The 24,936-nt window shown below is 36.9% G+C and overlaps 1 long non-coding RNA gene across 1 annotated transcript; it reads left to right on the forward strand.

The window, feature by feature from the left end:
* Positions 1-1,988: 1,988 nt before the first annotated feature.
* On the forward strand, positions 1,989-3,379 carry LOC125489509. Its single transcript, XR_007267055.1, has 2 exons — positions 1,989-2,481; positions 3,118-3,379. It is a non-coding gene; the product is annotated as an uncharacterized LOC125489509 (long non-coding RNA).
* The last annotated feature ends 21,557 nt before the right edge of the window (positions 3,380-24,936 follow it).

Here is a 24,936-nt window from a genome sequence, read left to right on the forward strand (position 1 = left end):
CTTTCTTTAAAAATACCTTAAATGACTTTTTTTGGCGTTTAATTTTTTTTACTATAATAAAGCGATGTAAAACTATCGAATAAGAATATAACAAAAATACATGCATTTTCCCTATTCTTGTTCGTTAGTTCATCGATTTAGAGAGTGACCCCCAATCCCCAGTCCATCGAGTTCATTATTTGAATCATAGACTTAGTATATACTATATACTAGCGTATAGACGAACTGACAGCTCGATAAAACGTGACCAATTTTGATTTTTCAGTGTGTGCATTAGCTAGTGATGTACAATTCTTTACTTTGGAGGACCATCGATAAGTTATTGAAGTTCGATGTTCGACCCTTGGAGAGAGTTGTTCCATAGACTGTTGTTGTCCAGATTATAATTTTGACATAGTGTAAAAAAATGCATAAATAAAAATAAAAACACTTTATTCATCGCTCCTTATTTTATTGACTTTTAAACAGAACAATCTTAGATATATCATCTGTATGACCCATATTACAGGCCTCGGATGGCCGAGTCTGAGATGTTCCCACATATTTATTTATTTAACTGGTTCATTACAGTTTCGTTTCCTAAATTATTAAGTTTGTTTACATTCATTCTTCAGTCGAATTGCTGCAAATGGTAGAGTTATTCTTTGGATTCCAACCAACGCGTCCAACTAATCTCAACCACTTTCCTCTTATTATAGTATCTATGGAGGGAATCTGTTGGACAAATTATAGAAAATAATTAGTTTATGTATTTGTTAAAATATGTACCTACCTTGCCCTGACAAAATGGTTCTGATACGAGACGTTAAACGCAAGCTAGCATTTATTTTCATAGGTATCATTCAAGATAAAATATCGATAATGATATCGATTAATTTGAGTCAATCCCTAGCGTACATGTAAAATAAATTGATGAAAAATATATCCACTAATCTATAAAATCTAATCTAATCTAATAAATATATAAACTATCCCTCTCTAACAGAGAACAATTTGTTCTTTGACAGAGACTGACAAAACAGTTCAATAGTTAATCCGTCCAGTAACTTTTTTATGAATAAGGGGGTAAGTCTATGATTTGAATATTCAAAGAGTTCTGCGATTAAAACTTAGGTATTAACCTACTTTGCGAATCATAACGGATTGTCTGTCGGCTTGTGTCGGTACTGAATAATTCAGACGAACGACCGACGGCTCTTTCGTGAGTGATTATTATTCTTTGATTCTAATGGTTTTAGTTTAGAATTGAAGAGTTACTTTTCATTACAGGGATTGAATGCGCTCTTTGGTTAACAATATACGAACACGATAGGATTGTACCAATGAGTAAAGTCACAAATCTTCTAACCGAACTAATTCAGAATAAGAGCTCACTTGGACAGTGAGTCTTATTTTTCTCGAGACGTTTATTTGAACTGACACTCCATCTTATTCATATTGTTAATCTTAACTGTAATAGCTTTTATAATGCAGTCTGATTCCATTTGGATTATTCCATTTGCCACGTTCGTCAGTGGCCGGTTTAAGAGTGAAATATTTTACCTCAGTATTCCTCTCTCAACGCTACAAAGCCGCTTTCAAAACCAAAGTTCTGTGAGTACAAATAATAGATAGGTTTCACCCGAACGGAGCTTCGTAATCCCCTTATTTTCACAACTTTATTCAGAATTCACGCTTTCAGTGTCGAGTTACTGGATTAAACTGAAGTATCAGTTTTGTAAAACTTCAAGCTGAAGCAAGTGAGTTGCACCATGTGATCATATAACCATGGTACTTACAGGTATTCATCGATGACTGATAACTATGGGAGTGGACAAATGTACAGTTTGGTAGTTGGTCGAATACTATTAAAAATGTTTACGTTTTCTCGCTTACGTTACAAAGCTCTAGCGGAAAATATCATGAAATTACATTGTGATGTATGCAGATGACAGAAGAAAACTTAGGGTGCTTACATAAAGAACCAGGTTCTCTGTATCTACCCGTACCGCCCAAGTAGCAAAAATATGTGCAATAAAGGTAACGGCCACGTTCCTGTTTTGCTAATATGTGCTGTAAAGGTCCCGTAATTAGTCGAATAATGGTCACGGCAGCGCTGTCTCGACGCGAAAAGGGCACAAATTATACAGCAATTCAGAGCTATGAAAGTCGAGTGATTGTAACCAAGAAGCTTATATAGTAGGTTAAAAGTCGAGTAAAAGTAAACTGTACCCAATTTAGGGTTGTCATAGCAATTTTGTTGCAGCTTCTACACTAAGGGTGCAGTAACAGCGATGTGGTGCTCATTAATCGACTAATAAGTAGAATAATAGCTGTCGAGTTGCTACAACTCTTCATTTTTGTGGGATAAATGCAACAAAATTACTTTTTCCCCACTATTTAGCTGAATTTTAGTCACACTGTTGCAGAAAAATATATGGAAGAAAATCTGTGGATTATTGTGACTGATCTATCGTAATGACTGATTACAAAAGCATAAAGGTAAGTAAGTCTCCATTAATAACTAAATGAGTTATTACTAGTGCAATTTCTATTATTGCATTTTACACATTCGTATACGAAAAATCTTAGGCGCATTTAACTTTATCGATAAAGTAATAGGAATTCTTTAACATATGTTTAAGGGCTACGTTAAATCTTTCTTAAAAAATAGTAAATATGGTCAAAATTAATTAAATAAATTATAAAAATTAAATAATAGCCATGTTTGTTCGTATATCGCTATTACAGCACTATTAATCGATTTTTGATGCAATAATAGTTACAATGTTGCACTTATAGCAAAACAAGCAGCCATCATTAAATAAATTTAGGGTTCCTCAATGCAAAATCCTTAGCTTGACTAACCCGAGTTGGGGTGAATGTCATTTGATGTATTTTATTAAATGTAATTAATTAACGATTGGTTCATATTTGCTTCATTTCATACTTAATGATAAATTAGCAACTATATAATTATAAAAAAAAACTTCATTTTCTTCACACGATGAAAAATTTATTACATTGATTTTCAGAATAGAATATAGCAAACATTTAAAAGTGATTGATTGATTGCAAAGCAAGCAAGTATACAACTTGAATAAAGCAGAAAAGATACTAATCACGCTTTTTTTCCAGAATGGTTTTCAAGATTGTGCAGACAATTGAGAAGGGAGGATATGTTTTATGGACCGAGACACCGGGCCCACGATTTCTTCAGTTGTTTTCTGTGGAACAACGGAACCACTTGACGTTTCGGCCATCGCACTTGACGAATTTTGAGACAAATACTTTGTTTGAACCTTAGTTTGAATTTTTCCGTATCTTTGTTTTAATTTTCTTTTTTAATTTCCATGACTTGTAATCCATTTTATCACGTAATAAAAAAATGAATGTGCAATGTAATTATTTATTTGCTTGTCACATTAAAATACTATAAACTGTATAAACGTAACCAAAATGCTGTTACTGAATTATTTATCGAATTAATGTGCCATAAGAGCATTTCAAATAGTATGTGAGCTATTACAGTTATTTGAAAGCTTTTATTCGAAATGTCGATTAATGAAGCTATAAGAGTTACAATGATGCAGTATAGTAAAATAAAATCTTTTATTCAGCAAATTAGATCCAAATAATACAATGATGAGTAATAGTTCTATAATAGCAACCTGAACAATCAATAAGCGAATTAATAACTCTTAAAGCTCTCTTTCAGCACTAATGTGTGCGTTAAATAAAATAAAGCAGCTTTTATAGAAATGTCGAATAAACGGGCTATATAGGTCGAATATAGGTCGAGTAGATGTGTATTCGACATTGTTACAGCGCAAATTAGATAAAAATGCTTATTAATAGCTGTACCACTTTTATGGCACAATCTAGTAAAATTTCAGCCATTAATCAATACTTATTCGATTTTAAGTGCTATAAATGGGCCCTTATTCGACCATTTTGCTTGTTGGGCGGTAACTTGATTAGGTATGCGAACTTAAAGATTTAAAACCGGGAAATGTTCTAGCGCACTCGTAGAAAGATAGAGAGCAGGTTACCGGTACGGGCAGATACAGGGAACCCAGACTCTATGTAAGCACCCTTAGCGTTACCGTAATAGAATAATGATGAAATAGCGTAACCGAATAGCTGATATATCTACACAAATACATAGATAGATACATACTAAATATAAATATCAACACCCAAGACCCGAGAACAAATATCTGTGTTTAAACAAATATCTGCCCCAGTCGGGAATCGAACCCGGGACCTTCGGCTCAGTAGTCAGGGTCACTAACCACTACGCCATTCGGTCGTCGTGTATAATATAGGTAAGTACAGTACGAGCTTTTTTTCCAAAAGAGGACTGCGAAATGGATATCATGCTGAGTATTAATTACCTATGTTTTTGACCAGTGAACCACTTAAATTTTCTCCAAATAAGTTTATAGTTGTATAGCTACGACCTCACTAAGACCCTCCACCAACAATCCACTTCAAAGTATCAATACCACCGCAACTAATTTACTTCACTATAGGCGAAACCCTAAATAAACAGGGGCTATTCCACTAAATTTATTTAAATCTGGGCTGTGTTGGCAGAGTTCACTCCCGTATTTTTAGTAATAATATGAATTAAATTTTAATTTATTTCAGGCATCAGTGGCATATATTATAAACTAAACCCTAAGAAAAAATACACAAAAGTTCTAGTTATAGCAAATGAAGAAGCGAATCTAAATAGTTACAGCAGAATGTTTCCCAGAGCCTATAGTCAACAACAACTAATCTTAGTAACCATCCAAGTTGGGATGAGTGCGAAAACGATTTCTTAACTATCGATCCCCTGCGACACTGAACTAAGTTATTTATGTTCTAAGTTTGTTACTTATTTATGTTTGTTACTTCGGATGTTAAGAGCCTTTACAAACTTTTATAGACTCTTAGTTTGTTTTTAGGTAAGACTTGAGATTAGGACAAGGTATTTTGGATCAATTGGCTGTGATTTTTACGCTGGACAAAAGCAAGGGCGTAATGATACATCAGAATTCGTTTCAGATACGAAACATGGATTAAGATAAAAATATTCAAGCCAGCGTTAATTTCAGTTTTAGCCAGACACAATTTTCATTTAATTTCGAGTTTAACCGACAAGTTAATTGAAAGCCTGACCTCATTTAAGATGAAACGGTTTAAGTGTTGCACCAGAGTAAATATTTAGTGAAGGGTGCCGTGTAAACACGCTTAGCGTTAAACAAACTTTGACGCAGCTTCATTTACGTACTTTTAACGGACCACGAAAATTAGCCGGACCTTCATTTGTGTCTCTGACTTTCAGGCTTTATAAAAAGTTTCACACGTAGCTATTCTCGCAAATGTAAAAAAAAACACAGTGCGTTTTATTCATCCCGTGGGATTTTTTACAGTTTTATATATCTTGATGATATGAAAACATATGCAAACCAATGTATTGGGGTCACACAGTCTTGCCTGATAATACAATGTTTTTAAATAATAATAAATAAATAATAAATAAAAATTCGTTTATTTGAAAACCAACAAAGACACATTTTTTATCTGCACACACCTGCAACACCTATAAAAAACCAAGCCTAGAATATATATATAATCTGTGAGAATAAGCCTTTATAAGATCAGAAGAATACGCATCTGTTAAAATATATTTTACAAAATTGAATAAACCCCACACTTCTATTTCTGTAAGATTTCAGTTATTTATATTCCTTTGAACCAGCAAGGCATAAAAAGGGCCTTTTAAATAAAATTCAATAATATTAAAATACAAAAGGAGCGAAAAGAAATAGGTCGGGCTTGTTCAAATGTCGGTTGCGGCCGGATTATTCGGCAACAGAAGTGGATCCAAATGGCAATAAAGTAACTCGCTTGACTAGCGAGCGGCGCATTTCCGGTAATAGCGTTTCCACTCTCAAATTTGCCTTTCAAGTGGTCATTACGCCGGCGACCGCCGTGGCGAGCGGACGCCTGGTGCTTGTAAACCCGCAGTTGTGTAGATTAATTGGTGCCGCATAGTGCCAGATAAAGTGCTGGTCAATTCACTTACCACCTTGTTTAGGATACATGCTCTCTACTTTGTAATACAGGTTGTTGCAAAAAGGGTATGCTAAGCCGAAAGAGGGTGACTCAAGGGGTCATTCTGAACAACTTATGTTCAGTAGTTAGTATACCCTTTTTGCGAAACCCTGTATAGGACAGTAGGTCAATTTTAAATTGCAAATGAATGTAATAATAGAGTTTTTACAAATGCCTATTTCGATATATTTATGAAACTGGAAACTTGTGTAATAACGACACATTTTCAAAGTTACAAAACTTTGAATTGGAACTTGACAGAAATCTCGCAGTAATAACAGACTGTACAGTACGAGAAACGTTATTAACACCTAAAGTAAATTAAGTATTTATATTTAATCTTTGTTTCGTAATAGCTATCATATGCTATGTACTTTCGATTTTATTTTTACAGAAGCTTGTTTGTAAGGGATTGCATGATATGGACCTATCGTATATATATACCTAATATTCGAGTCGAAGAATCGATGACCAAAGGAAGTTGGAAGGTGCCAACCATATATCTGATCGCATCGATGGCATACCTTGGAAAAGATATATACAGGGTGTTGCAAAAAGGGTATACTAAGCCGAAACCTACATGTGCAGCATGGTAAATCTAAGCCTGAAACTGAAATCAGAATTTGAAAATTCGCGATTTTTTTTTTTCGCGAATTTCCAAATTCTGATTTTAGTTTCGGGCTTAGATATACCATGCTGCACATGTAGGTTTCGGCTTAGTATACGAATTTTGCAACACCCTGTATACTTAATATATGTCCAATGTCCAACAGTGTACCAAAATTCGGTGACAAAACAATATAAATTTCGTTGAGGGTGTCTTCTACAGTAGGCACAAAAAAGTAGACAGATTACGCAAATGAAAAAAGTTTCAAAATTTCAGTTTGTTACATTTAAGTAAAATTACTCAACAGTTGGTAATTTGTGAACAAAGCGAATAATTTAAAAAAAAAAATATTTTTGTGAGCAAGAATTTTATAAAAATCAGGGCTTTTCTTCCATTAAAGGTGCTTCTAAACGGGCAATGTTTCTCGGCTATTTGTGGCTGCACCATTGGCTACTTTATCCAGCTATCGTGATGCCAGTAAACATTATGAAAATTAGGTGTACACATTGGAAATGTAAAATACATAACCATAGGTTCTACGTCTACATAAGGCCTGTAAATATTTCCCACACACACTTTATTATGCCAACTTTCCCTTTTTGAAATTACTCTTTATTTTTTGTCATTGTTAAAAAACTACACAGGCACAGGTAACCTATAACACCTTCACTTTTCATACCTTGGTAAGGTAATGAAATGATTTTATCTTATCCGGGCTGACCTGTTTGGAACGTTTCCAAAGAATATGGAAAGTAACTTTCAATTTCCTAAAAGCATTTCCAATTTTTATTAAGTATTTGGTTTTTGGAAAGTGGAAAATATAGAGATTGGATTAAAGTTTAAAACGACAGTGAAATAATGTACCTACTTATAGATAGATATATCCCATCAAAAACAATACTTGTCAAAGCCAAGTCTCGTAACTCAGTTGTTCTACGGTAAAAAGTTGTGAGATCCATGTAATACCAAGTCTTATCCACGCACGCATCTCAATCTTAAAAATCTTTAATGTTTTATATAAATATATTGACTCGGCCATCGCATGGAAACACGTGTTAATTAAATTATTTAGCGCGATAACCACGATAGCACTGCCGTGCCCCCAGATAGAATACACTTTATTTGTACACCAACAAAGAATAATCAAATTTACAAATTGCAACTTAATTAGGGTGCCAAAATGCGGTCCTTTAACTAAAAGCGATCTCTGCCAGACAACCTTTGACTTATATGCCTAGAATATACCTACTCCGAACCCCATCAAACAATAATATATAACAATACCTACACATAATTCGTTTACCTTGAAATTTATATAGTGCTAATTGGCAAAATATTACACTCACGAGCAATGAAAAACTTCCACCTGCCATTGCCATACTTATTATGTTTACTGGTTTGTAGTTTTTATTAGTTGAATGCATCTTAGTGTATTAGTTCCTGTAACCGCCACTAGATGTCACTATCCCCTTTTCTACATCGCGGTATAACAACAACAACAAGAGTTTTTTGATTTTTCTTATAAGTAAGACTATTGTGGATCTATATTAAAGCTTAGTTTTCCGTGGCCAACCTCGTTTTAATTCTTACCAGTTACTACAATTTCATTGCTCACAAGTGTATTATGTACCACCATCTACCTATCAAAGCCCATGCATATGCAAGTTACCTTCTCCTTACAAATTCCCAAAATTATTTCTACACTACACAGTACTTCAGAAGTCCGAGAGAGAAAAACGAACGAACGAGATCTGCCATGCAATCGGCACGTTTATTTAAACGAGATAGAGTGTTGGCTCGCGCAGCAGCGCAGTGAAACTTAGTTTTTCATCTGAGAGAGACCTTACAGCTCCTTGCATCGTTCCCTCAGGCCATTGACCTCGGGACATTCGGGGCACAATTTGTTTGCACCGCCGGGGTTCCGGGGTACTGCCGGGGTGCCGGGGTACTGCTGGGGTGCTGGGGGCAATTAACCCCGCCCCGGGACATTCGGCAACGTGGACGCTGGACATGTCGCACTCGATAAATACCCCGGACAGCCTTTGATGACAAAGAAATTGGAAACAGCGACTTCGGCTGTTGTTTTGGCCGTTTCGACCTTTCATGTTCAGTTGTTTCGGGACTTTTGAAAAATCTACAGTTTTAAGTACTTAGATTTTTGTTTCGGTAACTTTCAAAAGCCGTATGACAAAAGTTGTTCAGAATGACCCTCTGGGTCACTTCCTATTGGCTACTATATCCATTATCCATGTTTGTATAAAATGGTATTAGCATTTCTATACATAAATACCTAATTAGTCTTTTCCTTTCGACTCATTCAATATGGTGTAATATTACTTAAATAGTCGTTAAAATTATAAAAGAGTTAATCCTATTGAACTTTCACATTGTATTCACAGATAACTAAATGAGACTTAACTATTATTGGATCCGACTCTGATACCCAGGTTATGCAGGTTACCTATTAGCATCGGTTCACAGTCAAAGGCAATCTAGTTAAAACTGTGGCTGCTCCGTACATGGTGAGCCAAATTAGTCTAAATCTAGATCTAGGCCTAGCGTAATCCGAATTACTGAATGGTATCCCGAATAGAAATTAAATTAAAAATATATGCTGGAGTCTAGTCGCTTAGTATCTACCATAGATTAATAATTAGTATGTATATTAGTCTATGGTAACTTTGGTAGGTATCCTCATCTATTGAAAAAAAAACACTTACAAAATTCAGTATCCAATAGACAAGGACTTTGTATAAGATGTTAAATATACAAAGTCCTTGCCTATTGGATACCGAATTTTGTAAGTAAGTGTTTTTTTCATATCTCGCGAGTGTACAAAAAGCCTTAAGTAGAGGTAGTAACTAAAACTATAGTTTTAAAGAAGAGAAGTTGTAACAAAGTCACGTAAAAGATTTTTCATAGTTCTTAATATATCAAGGGTGTCTTCCAGTGCAGACAGTTTTAAAGTGCTTGTAAGACAGAGACCGACATATATCATTGTCCCGCACACACTCAAACTAACTTGGCGCTATTAGAATTGCGGATGTTCTATATTGCTCCAACTGTTTTTATGATAGAGGGCTTTTATTTGTATTTACACCAAAAATTATCATAAAATTAACAAGGTACAGATAAATCACATTCACCGCTTTAAGCGATCTCTAACAGATAACATTTAATGTCTGGTGGTGTGTGGAGTTTCGATAAGGTATCTTTGTCGTCGAATGGAATCCTTGCAGTGGACTTGTTTTCAAAATATCGGAAAGAAAACATTGTGTGGAAACCGATGTGCTATGTGTAACTTACGTTCATTGTAATTAATTCCAATATTATTATATCTCTGTGGCTTTCCACCACAATTAAGAATATATTATACCTACATATAAAAAAAACAATAAGTATATGGAGATGCTGGAGGTGGTAGAGCATCCCCATGCAAAGGGAGGATCCTCCGACCAGGCCGGGTGGTGTGGCTTGGCGGGCAGCTGCCCAACGGTTAGCGTTGGGGATTCGTATATATTGCAGAGTAGGTGAGAAACTTCGTATGCGCGATGTAGGATTTTCATAGTAATTTGTTCCGTGTCCATACATCTTCTCTGTATTGAGTTCCGAGCGCCATCTGTTGATTATCATCTGAACTAGTGGCTAGGAGTCCGCCACATCACTCCCCCACCGAGACCGGAGGGCGATAGTCTTCAGTGCAGCCGAGAGTCTTGATTGCCAGCCAGTGCCGCGTAGTCCGCAGTGAGTCGGGACTGTGAGTGCGGTGAGGAGTCCCCAGTGAGTCGGGGTGATGCTGCAGTGGCGATGTCCACGGTGAGTCGGGATGAGCCTGCAGTGGAGCATGGTGGCAGAGTGCTGCGTCGACCAGGAGAGGATAGCTCTGCTTGCTGACCGGCCGAAGTGCAGTGGTGCTGTGCCAAGTTGCTGGTGTGGGTCGAGGGTGTGACCAGGCCTGCGCGTTCGCTGCATGCTGGTGGTCATGATGCCCTTTGAGACCGGATGCTGGCTGGTTGGCTCCAGGGGCTGCTTAATGAGAGTTCTGCTGCACGGCTGTTGAGGTGAGGAGAGAAAGTCGATGGAAGATGGCGTGGAGGCTGCTCTGCGGGTCTTCAGAAGGCTGCGCTGATGTTCTTCACGGGGTCACCACTATGGAGATGCTGGAGGTGGTAGAGCATCCCCATGCAAAGGGAGGATCCTCCGACCAGGCCGGGTGGTGTGGCCTGGCGGGCAGCTGCCCAACGGTTAGCGTTGGGGATTCGTATATATTGCAGAGTAGGTGAGAAACTTCGTATGCGCGATGTAGGATTTTCATAGTAATTTGTTCCGTGTCCATACATCTTCTCTGTATTGAGTTCCGAGCGCCATCTGTTGATTATCATCTGAACTAGTGGCTAGGAGTCCGCCACAAGTAGGTACATCAGCAAACAAAAATATGAGTAACTAACAATAACAACACGCCCGCGTGTTGTTATTGGTGATAGGGTAATATTACCTATCACCCTAAAAACAAAACTAAAATTGGTTCAGCTGTTTCTGAGCTACGCTACCACATACAGATACACATGCAGATAGACACATCTCACCAAACACCCCTCTTTTTCCTTTGGGGTTAATAAAGCTTGCCCAATACGGAAGAGTCCACAAGTCAACGGTGGTTGTGCGGTTTTGGTTCCGTATTTATTACGGGCCCAAAAGCCTCCCCTCTCCCCTCTACCGCCGCCGCCGCCGCCGTCAAATTAACTAACTTTCCCTCCATACAGGTTTGGCTTTAATAAGGATTTATGGCTTTGTGAAAAACATGGCAGCTTTATGAGTGAAGCGCATGTATAATGGATTAATAAGGATTGGCGTTAAAAGCTGCGATTACTACCTAGCTTTATAATATTTAATTTAGGTACATGTAGTGATTTATATTTTTTTGGTGGTTTTATCACGGGAACTTTATAAGGCAAAGCAAAGCTTGCAGGAAATGAAAGTTTTATTTTATGTATCGTATGGCTTTATTCATTGGTGAGTAGGTTACCTATAATTAATAATAATAATAGGTATATAGTACATTTAAGTCACAAAAACATAAAATTATTTAAATATGGTAGGTATTAAGAGAGCAGATATACGGATTACCAATATTACCAATGCCAGTATTATCTACTTACACAGATATAACATTTTCATCATGGCTAAAACATATAAGTAATAAATATTACTTCTATCCGCAACATAAAACAAGATATTGTGCTGGACGTAAAAACCTTAAAATCCCTAATAAAAAGCAACCATACCATATTTCAACTAAAAAACTTAATCGTCTGTAGAAAATTGTTTTTATAATAAAAACGTGAACGCTTTATAAATCCTTGACGCGGTAAAAAGGTAAGTATTATTAATCCCCAAATATGTGTTCAAGAAAAACATAGTGATGTAAAAATGTATGCTTTAATAAAAAATGCTCGGGTTAAAATTGTTTTTCACTAAACTTTGCTGAACTTGGTAGGTTTATGAATGAAACTAGCTTTCCACGTGAGCTTAAAAAGGTTGTCTTGACGACGACTAACGTTTTTTATCAGTTGAGATGTTCAGCCGTGTTCCATGTGATTAGTTTGCTTACTTTGAACACTTGAACTTGTTTTGACAATGATTTTAGGATTCAAAAAGTATTGAATTTGACACTAATTACTTCGTAAATATTATTTCGTTTTGACTTCGCAATAATGCCCGGAGCTGTCATGTGCCTTATCGGTATGTTAAAGGCCTCATTGGTAGTACCTATTGACGAAATAGGATCTTTAATTATTTTTACAGTCAAAATAGTGTCCCACTTCTTCTGACAGCAGCATAAAACTCGAAATTGAAATCTCTCTTCTTTGTACCCGGATAGCGTAGAGATATAACAAGGAGTAAGATATTGAAATGTTATCGCAGCACAGACATCTGGTAACTCCCACGGACACGATTCACTGGCGATAGTCCAGGAGCTTGAGATGAGGACAGAAACCATCATTACATCATCATTGGCCAACAATCCACCACTGGAAACATAGGCTTCTTTCTCCTTTCATAGGCATCTTTCTATTTTATACAGCTTGGAATTTTATAAACTTTCTATCAGCAGCAAATTAGTGAAACTTCAGCGTACATCTGATGATCACTCATAAAATTTTACTCTGTATAGACAGATAAAATTTTTCCCTCGAGTGAACTCTCTTCTCGCACTACAAATGTATCTTTGCAAATTGAGAATAAGCCTGTTGTGTATAGAAAAAGCTCTTTGCAAATAGGGAGTAGAAGCTAGCTGTATATTAACCTTACCTTTTTAAAAAATCTTCAAATTTCAATTTCTGGTGAGATGTATGAGTTTATTGTACATTTATTATGAGACGTGACGCGCTATAAATGAAACAAACTTAGACATGAAAGATTCCGCCACACCCCCCGGCCTACAATGCAGTCCGGTGGCTCCAAGGCCCGCTCGCTTCTCAGATTGAATCTTTAAGTTCACTATAAGCGACCCTATATTTACATAGCTAAGTGCTGCATTGGGTCGCAAGCTAATAATAACTAGATCGCTCAATTCGATTACTCAGCAGCTCGGGAGCAGTGGGACTGATTAAAGAAAATGAAACCTTGAAAGTATGGAGCTAAGGCTGAATTAAGCTAATGGATTTGTTATCGCAGTTATTCCGTCGTCTTTGTTTACAGATAATAACAAATGGAAAAAGTTATTTCGCTTGTCCGTTAAGCTTTTTTGTTTTATTGAAATACGAACTTTCATATTTTCCATTTTTTTATTTATCTTTTTCTATGGGCCAGTAGTTGTAGGTGATTCGCTTCGATAAACTTGAGGGTGACGTCATCAATGGCACTATGTATTATCTTATCCCGCGCAGATGATCATCATCATCATCAGTCAAAAAACATTACCCTCCTCCTTCGGCAGTCGGGTAAAAACGGCCAGTAGCTACTACTAAGTTTACCGTCAAATTTCAATCTGTATTGTAATTAAACGACATCACTGTAAGTATATGTTACAACATCTCTAAAAGGGTTGTACTTTACGTGATTTTACCTAAATTCTTTAAATATCACCTGAAGTACCTAAGAGAAGGCCGGAGGATGTCCAATATAACATACAATCCACGGACCACCTTAATATTATTACACAAAATATACGTAGTATCTACGAAAATTTTGACCAATTTCAAGTTACCCTAACTGAACTGAACGTAGAGTGTGACATACTGGTTATGACAGAATGCCACTTAAATAAAAACAAACCAATTCCTACCCTAAATGAAAACTATATTTCATATTATACTAAAAACACAATAAATAAATGTGACGGAGTCATATTTTATGTAAAAAAATCTCTAAATTGTAAAGTTAGTGAACAATGTATCAAAAATGCTTCCTGTCTAGTACTAACTCTTGCTGACACGGTTTTGGTTGGTATCTATCGTACGCCTTCCATTAAAAATACAGATGACTTTGTCCAATCTCTGTCATCTCTTTTAAACAACTACAGTGGCTATCATAATATCATTGTTACCGGTGACGTTAACATTGATATCAAACAAGACAACATAGATAGAAACAGCCATAATTATTTAACTACACTAGCTTTTCATGGTCTTCTACCGGCTCACAAATTTCCTACGCGACAAAAGATGTGTTATGATCATGTAATGATTAAAACATCACAGTCAGCTAAATCATTAATCTTAAGCAACTCTCCTACTGATCACTCTACAGTGCTACTGAACCTTTTCTCCAAAGTTACACGTCAGATGATACATAAAACAAAGATCTCATTAAACTATAAAAAAGCGTTATCTGAGATAGAACCCAACCTACCAACTATATTAAAAACAACGGATCCTTCCGAAGCAGCGGAACAGCTAGTGATAAATATTTCGACAGCAATTAAAAACAATCAGACTGTCACTAAGGTCCCTGTAAGGAAACGTTGCATCCAACCTTGGATAACACCCGGTATATTGCGATGCATTCGAAACCGAGATAATTTACACCGCAAAGTAAGAAAACATCCAGATGACCAAATTCTAAGAATAACTTATACACGCTACAGAAATTACTGCAATAAGCTGGTTAAAAAGCTCCATAACATCTTTGATTCGAATACACTAAGTAACGCAAAGAATAACCCCAAGTCACTCTGGAATTCAATACGGTCAATATGCAATATAAACAAAAAGAAAAATTGTAGTGCAAATGATAAACTTAAAACGATCACATCATCCATATTAGAATCAGCTAATCTTGTAAACCAACACTTTTCTAACATTGGCAAAAACCTTGCAGATGAAATTATGACTTCTTCCCCCATCCCATCCCCAACTAATGCTAACCCCATAAATACATCTCCTGTTGACTCGTTTGTGCTCCATAAAGTTGACTGCCTGGAAGTGGAGACCATTATAAATAATCTCTCTAATGACTCAGCACCTGGCTGCGATAACATTTCAACGAAGTTCATTAAAGCTGCCAGACACTTGCTAATCCCTATTATATGCCATATATGCAACCTCTGCTTCGAAAATGGAAAGTTCCCATCCATATTCAAAAGAGCTATTGTCACACCTATCCATAAGGGCGGGAGTAGAGATGACTTAAATAATTACCGGCCCATCTCAGTGCTCCCCGTGCTATCTAAGATACTGGAAAAATTAGTTAATAACCGGCTCAAAGGTTTTCTCATAAAGAATAACATACTTTCCAAAAACCAATATGGCTTTCAAAACGGAATCTCCACAGAAGATGCTATTATAGCTTTGACCGAAGATATAAGCACGAACCTAGACAGGGGCAATAAATGTGTAGGGGTCTTTCTCGACCTGGCAAAGGCCTTTGACACCGTGTCTATGCCTATTCTCATGGATAAGCTTTATGCCATTGGTTTCAGAGGTTCACCTCACGCGCTCTTTGCTGACTATCTATCAGAACGTCGGCAACAGGTCAAGCTCGGCGAATGCGTAAGTGACTCAAAAATAGTATCGTTCGGGGTTCCGCAGGGTAGTGTCCTCGGCCCCACTTTATTTCTCATATATGTAAACGATCTCTGCAATTACAATCTAAGAAACTGCAATATATACACATACGCCGATGACACTGCCCTTATTTTTCAAGATAAATCCTGGGAAAGCTTAAAAGTCACAACTGAGGCCGGAGTAAGTCACGTCTGCAACTGGCTGAGGAAAAACTTGCTAACTCTTAATGTGAATAAAACCAAATTTATACCCTTCACGATTCGCAAAAATACTTTACCCAATTCTGATTTTTCTATTAAAGTACACACTTGTCAAAACCCGAACCAAAATAACTGCTCCTGTGACAAAATTGAAATGGTGACCGATATTAAATATTTAGGAGTAATAATTGACCAACACCTCACCTGGAAAAAGCACATAAATATTACATCTGATAGGGTTAGAAAGCTGATCTGGGTGTTTAAGAAGTTAAGGAACGTGGCCGATTCTAAGCTCCTAATATCTACCTATAAAGCTCTGGCGCTATCTGTCCTATCATACTGCATACCAGTTTGGGGTGGAGCAGCTAAGACCCATTTTATAACGGTAGAAAGAGCCCAAAGGGCTCTAATAAAAGTCATGACATTTAAGCCAATGCTATTCCCAACTTTTGAACTGCATAATACGCACAACCTTTTAACCACGCGCCAAATTTATATTATACATACTATTTTAAGAAAGCATAAAACCCTTACATTTTCCCCTCAGCATATGCTTAAACGAAGAAACGATGTTGTTTGTAAAGTACCTGAACGTAATACAGAGTTTGCCAAAGGACATTTCATAAGTCAATCATCAACAATATATAATAAATTAAACAAGAAACTTAAAATTTATCCAATGACAACAATCGAAATAAAACGAACCTTACCATGTCATCTAATAAAATTGTCTTATGCGGAAACAGAAAATCTTATTAATTAGATAAACAAAACACACACACACACACACACACACACACACACACACACACACACACACACACACACACACACACACAAACACACACACACACACACACACACTGCACACTTAAGCACTCTAGTATATTTATTTTGTATTAACTAAACATTGTTAAATTTTTAAATACTTATATAATATGTTTTCCCCATCCATGTAACTACTACTATAACTGAGTAATTTAACTATTTTTTTTTTTCCTTTAAAAAATATGTTTGTTTGCTTGCTATCATGTAATTAAGATCACTTATTTTTCGTAGAAACCTGTTATTGGCCTTATTTAAGAATACTTACCTAATTAAGACTATATTTTGTGAAACGCTGTTGGTTTTTCTAAACAATAAATAAATAAATAAATAAATAAATAATTTTAAATTACTTAATATTTACTGTTAAAGTCTTTCATTATGTTAAAGATTTGAATTGCTTAAAGTTATCTTCTGTTATATCTCAAAATTCTATACTTTAAAAGTTAAACTTAGTTATGTACCCCCAAGTATCTCACCCTTAGAACTTTCTGGAACTTTAAATATAAACATAAACAGAGATACTGTAAGCATTGCAACATATTATATTGTTATTGCATCAGCCAGGATGCTGATGGATCATTCCACGAACCTCCAACTTTGTAAAGCATCAACTGTATGGAGTGTAGAGTGATGTATCAGCAGATTGGTCACGTAGGCCACTCTTAGTGTTAAGACTATGTCATTGTATGAGTCAGTATTAAACGGACCTCAAATCGGAACGGTTATGCTCGCCTTTAATTTTAGTTTTTAAAAACCTAATAGCGCGGACCCGCAATTTGACTGGCGCAGCCGGTAGGATAGTCGCTAAATATTAGCAGCGCGTGTTTCGCATCTGTCGGTTCGAGCATCAAATTTTGCTTACCTAAAAAGGTGAAATTACGTCGCGATTCGCTATTAAACGGCTATTCCAAGAACCAAACAAATACGTCGAGAAACGGGTATCCATAAGTGCATTAGTGTTTTTGCTCGAGTGTTGAGGCAGCGATGCGTTGGTAAGTACACTTCTCACCTCCCAAATCCAGTCCTCTCCATTTTTCACATGTTATTTAGGGATCAAATTCTCTCTGCTTAACGCTAGATATTAAGTAAAGTGTATTAAATTGATTAAATTGATTAAAAGTAAGAAAAAGTTAATTGTAAAGCTAAAAATAGTGCATCAAATTCTGCAACCCTTAGTTAAGTAAAATATAGGATAAGTAATCATTATTCTAGGAAAATTCCCATAATTGTTGAGTTATTTTGGAAGCGTTTGCTTAAAATTAGTAATGTCTAAAATAATTTTAATACCCCGCGAATTTTCTGGAGTAATACCCACCTTCAATGGTGACGGGAAGTTACTAAGGACATTTCTCACGAAATGCGAATATGTTATCAATGCATATAAAGGAGATAACAACCCCGAACAGGAGCTCTACCTGTACCATCTAATTACGAGCAAACTAGTTGACAAAGCCGCTGTTCTTATCAGCGAAAGACAGGATATAGAGTCATGGCAACAGCTAAAAGAAATTTTGACACAAAGCTTCGGTGATAAACGCTCAGAAGAGTGTATAGCCATCGAATTGGAAACGTTAAAAATTAACCCACAAGAAGACTTTTCTAGCCTTTACAGTAGAATACAACACATTAAAAGCGCTTTAATAGCCAAGGTCAACCTTTTGGAAGACCAACAACTGAGAAAAAGTAAAGTAACAATATATGAGAATCTTGCCAAAAATGTTTTCCTCTATAACTTGCCTGAGGATTTAATACGGATTGTACGGTTGAAAGAATGTAATTCGATTGAAAGTGCCCTAAGCATCGTATTGGAAGAGGTAAACTTCAAATTCCAATATCAATCTAGAAACAATATGTTAAAGAATGCAACCCCCACGTCAAAACCCCCTCAGTTAACATCATTTAACAACCAGAATTCTTTCAGACCACCAGCATTCCTTCAGCAAGGCTTCAGACCTCTTGTTCCACAAAATAACCAATTTAAATTTGGCATCCCCCAAAATCAACCCTATGTTAGACCCAACTTCCAGCCTACAGGCTACAGACCGAATTTCCAGCCTACAGGCTACAGGCCCAATTTTCAGCCAACTGGTTACAGGCCCAACTTACCCCAAAATCAATTTAAGTTCGGCATCCCCAACCAAAACTTGCAAAGACCACAGTTTAAATTTGGAATTCCCAACCAACAGTTTCACCCCTATAAATCCAACAATGCAGTGACGACTGACGTATCCATGAGAACAGCCCCTGTAAAGCAATTTTCAAAACCAACCATTATGAACCAACTCTTTTATAACGAGTTGCCATACGAACCAGAATCAGAGCAAAATCAACCTGAAAACTATGACGATAATGTCTATTATCCTGAGTACGCTCAAGAAGAACCCGCGTACAATGACGAATACTACAATGAAATCCCACCTATGTCTAATCAGGAAATAGAGACTGAAACTGAAAATGAAAATTTTCAGGAAGAAGCCTCCCCAACCAACCCGAAGAGATAATACAAATAAATTGCCACCAAGTTAATAAACTACCCCATATAGTCATCCCTGAAATAAATGCTAAGTTCATGATCGACACTGGTAGCACCCGATCTTTCATGAGCCCTGAAATAGCGAACTATTACTTTTCAGACTTCAAATACCAAGAGCCCTTTGAAGTAATTAGTACCCACTCACGCAGTAAGCACGGAGAAGTAATTTATATACCTCTCCTGAAAACATTTCAGAGCCCACTGAAACATAAATTTTATCTGTACAGCATAGATAAAAACTATGACGGTTTGATTGGTTCAGATCTGCTGACGGAGCTTGAAGCCACAGTAGATATGAAAAACCAACTACTTATAACACCCAACACACGGATACCAATAATATACAGTCCACCTCGACAGGCTATCCTTGAGCCCCGCTCAGAAACCCGTGTGAAAATTCCCACGAGCTTAGAAAATGGTGAAGCGATAGTTGACTACAGAGATTTCGGAAACGGAATTAGAATGCCTTCAGCAATAGTCACTTGTAAGAATGGCCTCGCTGAAACAATAATACAAAATCTTTCAGAGGAAAGCGTAACGCTTACATTCCATAAGCCTTTTCAGGTCCAACCTTTTCAGGAAACGGAAATAAAATGTCATTTCAACACCGCCACCACCGATTATGATGTAGACGAAATATTAAAAGACAACCTTAATAAAATCCGCCTTGATCACATGAACGAGGAGGAAAGAAAAGCAATTTTCCAACTTTGTTATGAGTACCGCGATATCTTTTACACAGACAAATTACCCTTAACTTTCACCAATCAGGTAAAACATGAAATCAGAACCACTAACGAAGATCCGATCTATGTAAAACCCTATAGATTACCCCCGGTCCTTAATGAGGAAATTAATAGACAAGTGGAAAAACTGCTTAAGGACAACGTCATACAAGAATCCCACTCTCCGTGGAGTGCCCCAGTTCACCTCGTACCAAAAAAATTAGATGCATCCGGCGAACGAAAGTTCCGTATGGTAGTCGATTACCGACGCCTTAACGAAATAACTACAGACGATAAGTTCCCTTTGCCTAACATCACTGACTTACTAGATAAGCTAGGAAAATCTATATATTTCAGTACAATAGATTTGGCATCCGGCTATCACCAGGTAGAAGTGCTAGAAAGAGACAGAAAGAAGACGGCGTTCAGTACTCAGAACGGGCATTACGAGTTCACGCGTATGCCGTTCGGTTTAAAAACCGCGCCCGCTACTTTTCAGCGCGCAATGAACAACGTTCTAAGAGGCCTGCATAACATCCATTGCATGGTATACTTGGATGACGTGATAATCTTTTCAGCTAGCCTTCAGGAGCACATTCACAAGCTCAAAACAGTTTTCCAACGACTTAGAGAATCCAACCTGAAAGTACAGTTAGACAAAACAGAATTTTTGTGCAAGGAAGTTCTTTATCTAGGTCATAAAATAACTCAGAACGGTTTACAGCCGAATGACGATAAAATTCAGGCAGTCCTGAATTATCCCATACCTAAAACTACCACCGAAATAAAAAGTTTCCTTGGCCTCATCGGATATTACCGCCGATTCATCAAAAACTTTGCCCAAAGAACGAAACCACTTACCAATTGTCTCAAGAAACGCAACAAAATTGTAATAGATCAACAATACATAGATGCCTTTCAGAAGTGTAAAGAGCTATTAACAAACGCACCCCTCTTACAGTACCCAGATCCTGAAAAAACTTTTATATTGACCACCGATGCTTCCCAGATAGCCCTTGGTGCAGTGCTTTCACAAGGTGCAGTAGGTAGTGATCTCCCCGTCGCTTATGCAAGCCGCACTCTGACCGAAACCGAATCACGTTATAGCACGATCGAACGTGAACTTCTAGCCATTGTATGGGCCATCAAACACTTCCGCCCCTATCTTTACGGGAAGAAGTTTATCATTTACACCGACCATCGTCCCTTGGCGTGGTTACATTCTCTCAAGGAACCCAGCAGCAAACTTACCCGTTGGAGGTTAAATCTCTTAGACTATGACTTCGACATAGTATATAAAAAGGGCAAACAAAACAGTAACGCTGACGCATTGTCGCGTATAAAAGTAAATGCACTATCTGATAAGGACTCAATGGTAGTAAATTATGACAAAAAGGACTTACCCCGCGATTCACAGGACTCACGTACAATCACCATATCTGATTCTGAAAAAGAAAAAACAATCACCATCTCCGACTCAAGTTCTGAAAGATCTGACTTAGAAAATATTACATATCCGGTTCCATCCCTCTCCAGTAAATCTGATACAATACATTCAACACAGGACCTTCAGTCACACGGTATACCTATTTTACACGAAGCAATCGATACTAAGCCCAATCAAATATTAGTTTTTCAATGGTACAAAAACAGTATGCAAGTTCAAGACAGGTCCCGCGAAAAACAAAAGGTCTTAGAAGTTTTCCTACCCATAGACAACCAAGATCTAATAAAACAATTCCTGAAAGAATACATAAAACCAAAAACCAAATATTTCATCTATTTCGAACAGGAAGAACATCGAAAACAGTTCAGCAATATAATAATCAGCCTTTTTAAGGGTGGTTCAATCCAATTTTTCGAGTGCACTGAAAGAGTAGTTTTCATCGAGGACGAAAATGAACAGAAGGCGGTTATTCTGAAATTTCACCTCGGAAAAACCTGCCACAGAGGTATTCGAGAAACCCTCACACACATTAGGCGACATTTCTTTTGGCATAACATGACTGAAACAATTTCAGCAGTAATTAACTCATGTGACGTGTGCAAAAAGATGAAATATGACCGTAAACCCCTGAAACCATACTTACAGTTAACTCAAACACAAGAAGCCCCATTTCAGGAAATATTCATAGATCTGTTCACTATCGAAGGAAAAATATACCTCACCCTTGTTGATGCTTTCAGCAAGCTAGGCCAAGCAATCGAAATTTCTAGTAAAAGCACCCCTGAAGTCATCCGCGCACTAATAAAATACTTTTCTTATTACGGTGTACCAAAGAAAATAAGCTGCGACCCCGGTACTGAATTTAACAACGAGCTTCTGAAAGAAATGATGTCACTCTATAAAATTCAATTGCACATAGGCACGCCTAGAAACCCTAACTCAATGGGTATAGTCGAACGATTTCATTCCACCTTAATTGAAATTTACAGATTGGCAAAATACGAGCAACAATGTACCGACGCCGCATCCATAATGACTTACTCTATCATGGCGTATAATAACTCAATCCACTCCGTTACTAACTTAACACCATTTGAAGTCGTCTTTGGTCATGTAGAGTCTGAAAACCCATTTAACGTAAACTTCGAGAAACAATACTTACAAAAATTGATGAAAGATCACGCAAAACGAACAAAAGTTCTATATAAATACATATCAGATAAAATGCTTACCTCGAAAGAAAAATCCCGTGAAAAACGTGGTGGTGAGGCCGATATTCAGTTCTCAGAAGGAAAACCAATTTTCACAAAATTAGTCAACACCCGCAGGAGCAAGGATAAACCCCGTTTTGAAAAAGCGATCGTTACAGGAAAACCTGAAAGAAATATCGTCCCTGTTACCGTCAGAGGTAGACAGACTAGAATTCCCATTAAAAACATAAAACGCCCTTCGCAGGTGCTGCTTAGTGGCCATGATGGCTCTCATGAGCCCCAGCCTGGGCCTTCAACTTCAAAAGATTGAAAACAATCCCGGGATCCTCCCCGTAAGACAAGGAACAGCTGTTATTCAACAGGATAACTGGCTTATTTTTAAGGTATTAGATTTAAATGGCCTACTGATGGAATTAGAATATAATAATAGGAAGTATAGTAACTTTAGTAAGTTAGTATCCGTAGATAAGCCTTATTTTAATGAATTTTTAGGAATACGAGAACAAGTAGAGTATTTACAGAAAATTACTATAGATAAGTTTAAACAGATTATCCCTTCACACCGAGTCCGTAGAGGAATATTGAACCCTATTGGTTCTATAATAAAAGTCATAACAGGAAACTTAGATCAGGAAGACGCACAACATTACGAACAGTTAATAAGTAATTTAAATAATCAACAGATCTCTACAAACAAACGCTTAACCGTTGTTTCTAAGATGATAGACGGACTAATTAACTCATCAGAAATATTACATAATAACTCAAAAATTATGGACAATAGACTAAAACGTATTGAAATAATGTTAAAGGAAATCAGCACTAAAGAAAATAATGCAGTTTACTCTACTTATATCTTAAGCTTGTATAACCTATTTGTAAGTAATTTTAGAACACTTTATATAAAGATTAGCGAGTTAGAGACTGCCTTAGCCTTCACTAAGATAAATATTGTACATCAATCTATTCTTAACTCAACTGATTTATTACAGCTGTTAATTAATATATCTAAATCTGAAAACCTTATGTATACACCTACCTTGGAAAATTTAGTAAAAATAGAGGATACAATCAATGTTAAATCATACATGATAGATAGAAAGATAACATTTGTATTAGAAATACCATTGATAGCAAACTCTACCTATAATTATTATAAAATGTACCCCTTACCTATCTTTCATGACCCTGAAAACCTTACCCTTGTAATAATTCCCAAATATCCTTATATCCTGGTGAGAGGTGTTACATATTTACCACTTATACAGCCTTGCAAGCAGGTATCTGAAGAAAATTACCTATGCACTCATGAAAATAGAGCACCATACCCTGAAATTACATGCACTGAGGAGCTGATGACATTTAAAGAGCACCCGACTCACTGTAATCAGAATGCAGTGATTATAGAACAGATTAAGGTTCAGAAAATATCTATTAATAAATGGATATTATATAGCCGCAACACAACTATTATTGAAAAGCGATGTAATAGCGAAATAAGCCGTAACTCCATAAAGGGTACGTATATAATACTTATAGACGAACCCTGTGACCTCTACATTAACAATATGCAGCTGCATCATCAACGATCATACACCGAGAATATGTCATCAGAACGCATCCCTTCAATAAAACTGCCGGAACTACAAACCAGAGTAAACTCCAAGGAAAACGAGAATCCCGTAAATCTTCAAGGAATGGACCTCAGCGACCTGCAACACATGTCCTACATGCTGAAACAACTCAATAGTGAAAGTGATAGTGAAATGGGCAATTCAGTGAAAGTGAAAAGCATTAGTCTAGGCACTCTTTTACTGTATTTTATTGTATTTTTAATGATTATTGTGTTTATTCTTAAAAATAGGAAAAAGCTCACTAATATGTTGCAGTGGCGAAATCATCGAGATGTGCATGTGCAACCCCCCGATAATTTCGCTCTTAAGGAGGGAGGAGTTATGTACCCCCAAGTATCTCACCCTTAGAACTTTCTGGAACTTTAAATATAAACATAAACAGAGATACTGTAAGCATTGCAACATATTATATTGTTATTGCATCAGCCAGGATGCTGATGGATCATTCCACGAACCTCCAACTTTGTAAAGCATCAACTGTATGGAGTGTAGAGTGATGTATCAGCAGATTGGTCACGTAGGCCACTCTTAGTGTTAAGACTATGTCATTGTATGAGTCAGTATTAAACGGACCTCAAATCGGAACGGTTATGCTCGCCTTTAATTTTAGTTTTTAAAAACCTAATAGCGCGGACCCGCAATTTGACTACTTATTT

The sequence above is a fragment of the Plutella xylostella genome, chromosome 14, assembly GCF_932276165.1.
Source record: "Plutella xylostella chromosome 14, ilPluXylo3.1, whole genome shotgun sequence".
Classification (NCBI taxonomy): Eukaryota; Metazoa; Arthropoda; class Insecta; order Lepidoptera; family Plutellidae; genus Plutella; species Plutella xylostella.